Below are 3,046 nucleotides of genomic sequence, written 5' to 3'. Positions count from 1 at the left end.
GAAAAGTAATGAAATAGAGAGGAAAAAAAAGAAGGAAAAGAAAAAAAAAGGAGAAAATGGGAAAAAAAGAGAAGAAAAATGATGAAACAGAGGAAAAAAAAGGAGAAAAAAGAAAAGATTAGAAAAAAGATGGAGGAAAGAAAAAAAAAGAGAAGAAAAATGGTGAAACGGAGGAAAAAAGAAGGGAAAAAAAAAAGAAAAAAAAGAGGAAAGATGCAGGAGATGCAAGAAATGTAAAAATTTCACGAGTTTTGACTGTTCAAAGCACTTGAATTAAGTCGAACGAAAATGAGCTTGGAAGGATAAGCAACTAGGTTGGCATCGTGCCTTTGAATTCATAAGCCAAAGTTCGACCTGTCTTTTGCCACACCTTGTCCTAAGCCCCATTACAACCCATTGAAAGACCCTTTGATTCATGCATTAATTTGCATTTCGTTCGTGGTGGAGATTTGATTCACAAGCAAGCCTATGGTAATGGCATTCTATGTATTGACTTGAGTGAAACCCGAATTCTTAAACACCTTATGTTATGAGTGATTACAATGACATCGTTGTGAGAACCCTTGTGAGAGTGTTGAGACTTGTTTCATTTGGTTTTGATGAAGTCAATGGGATACCTACGTGTTGAATGTTGTGCTACAAGTGCATGTTCTCAAATTGCTCTCTTCTTTAACTATTAAGTCATATTAGTGTAGGGGATATACTTGAGTGATATGAAAGGAAATTTGAGAATTGCTACTTGGATAATTCTTGTATTTGGATCAAGACATGCTTGAGGGCAAGAATGGTTTTTGTGTGTGGAATCTGATAACATATATTTTAATGCTCCTATGCATGCACTTTTTCGAGTGATTGGGAAGGATCTTATTGCATGGATTGTCGATGTTAAGTTACCCCAATTTCATGGGAAGGAGCGTAAGGTAAGTTATAGGGGGTCAAATTCAGCTCTTGTGTTATTGTGCTGGGTGGAATTTAGTCTAAAGTTCACAGATAGCATGTCTTATACTTAATGTTGTCCATCATGTGCCTCATTATTTGTGTTACTAATAATTATTTCACTAATGGGATCAAGAGAAGTCTTTAGGTATCACATACTACTTTACTCTTCTTCTTGTCCATATGGGTGTCAGGTTATCAATATTTTTCTCATCCAAAATGCTGAGGGTGGAGTTAATCTTAACTGCTTAAATTCGCTCGCTGCCGAAAGAGTAATTGTAAAAATGTTGAAACTATTGTGGTCGTCTTTATCAACGGAACTGGAAATGTGCTTATTTCATATGTTAAATAATGATATGTGAAAACCGATTGTGCTATTTCTTAGAGTGCATATGTGAAAATCTTTCAATTGACAGCATGGAGAGTTCATGGCCTCTGCCATCTGCGTTGGCTTCTGTAACTCATAAACTGAACCTTGAAAATTGATTCAAATCACCTTCATGGCCGAGAGGTCGTTGGGTGCGCTGAGCATGGACACACCCAGTTATTTTTTGGGTTAAACAAAAAGCTTTCAGTTTGCCATCAATGCCTTTTGTAAGTACCAATGTTTTTTGTTCCGATTTTCAGTGTCTTCTTATAAAGATGAAGATTTAAAATGTTGGATACTTTTGAGTATATCGGGGTTGGAAATTCACGAGATTCCATTAAAAGTCCCCGCCGCTTGATTTTGGAAAGCTATCAATATCTGATGCGCCTCCGATAATAGGTATGTTCACACTTGGTTTTGGCTGAAAAAGCACTTTTGGACCAATTATGTCTAATTTTCTTTTACATTTGGTTGGGTTAGTTCTGAAGTTACTACCACTTGTAAATGCTTGTCAAGTTAAATATTGTCAATTGTTCAGAAAAAGTAAATTGTTGCTGTTTTTCATTGGGAATCCTAAAATTGCTCTTTCCTTGGCTATACTTTTTCAATATTATAACTATTTTGACAGTTGAGTAGTCAAGTGTCTTTTAAAGCATTAAACCACCAAAGAATAACCAAAAAATACGATTAGTTCCTCTACCAAAGAATAACCAAAAAATACGATTAGTTCCTCTTAACGGCACCTTTCATTGTCTTGTTTCCTAATGGCCCCTTTTATTGTCTTGTTATAGTGCACGAACTCAAGATTACGAAGATTCTTGTACGACATGCGGAGGCAATTAATAGCAGACTTTTTGTGGTAAGTTGTTTGGGTGTCATGTTATAAATACATGACCTCTTTGTGCTTGGTGTGTGAGGATGGGCATAAAAATTAGTCTTCTGATCTATCTTGTGTGCTTGTCATTTCTCTTTTTGCAGCCCATTCTAGGACATCTTTGTAATCATCTTGCTGTATGTAGAATGATAGAATTGTGTTGTTGACTTGCACTTGCTAAGACTCATGTGCTTACTTTTGTTTGATGACAACCTAATCCATCTCATGATTTGAAATCTAAAGAGAAAAATGAAGAGGGAAGATGCAAATTAAGACTGTGAAAGTATGTTCTCATCTCCCTCTCTCTCTTGCATACTGCTTGATCTCTTGTCCACTAGTATTGCTGAACAGTCCCTTGTTGTCTTCACCTTAATTATGTGGACTTCTAGTTTTACTTTATTGCTTGTGGCAGAATATATCCATATTATTACAATTATTCTTTTCCCCATCACACAGTGTGAGTTAAATGTGGCCTCCAAGTTGGTTTTATGTTTCACGAAAAGTAAGATGTTGTACAGAAATTTACTTATTTGTTTGGATCAATAAGGGGAAGATGAAAGGGGAAGGTGTAGTTGCTTTCCAAGGGGATGTATGATACTTATTTGGTGGACTTGTTTAGTTCAACCTAAAGGAAGTAGTTGTGCGGTACTCCTTATTTGATACTATAGAAATAAGGCAGGGAGGAAAGATTGAAATTTATCAGAAGCAGCTGAAGATTGATTGATTCGGTTGTTCAAATTATCAACTGTAGGTCAACCATGTTCTTCAAGATGTTCAATTGACCGACCAGAAGCGTTTTAAGCAGTTTGTTTCTCAAAGCAAAGCAAGAATGGATATTGATCTCTGACAGAACTGAGACTAATTTGCCT

Source organism: Sesamum indicum, unplaced genomic scaffold, assembly GCF_000512975.1.
Source record: "Sesamum indicum cultivar Zhongzhi No. 13 unplaced genomic scaffold, S_indicum_v1.0 scaffold00234, whole genome shotgun sequence".
NCBI classification, from domain to species: domain Eukaryota; kingdom Viridiplantae; phylum Streptophyta; class Magnoliopsida; order Lamiales; family Pedaliaceae; genus Sesamum; species Sesamum indicum.
This window is presented reverse-complemented; position numbering follows the sequence as displayed.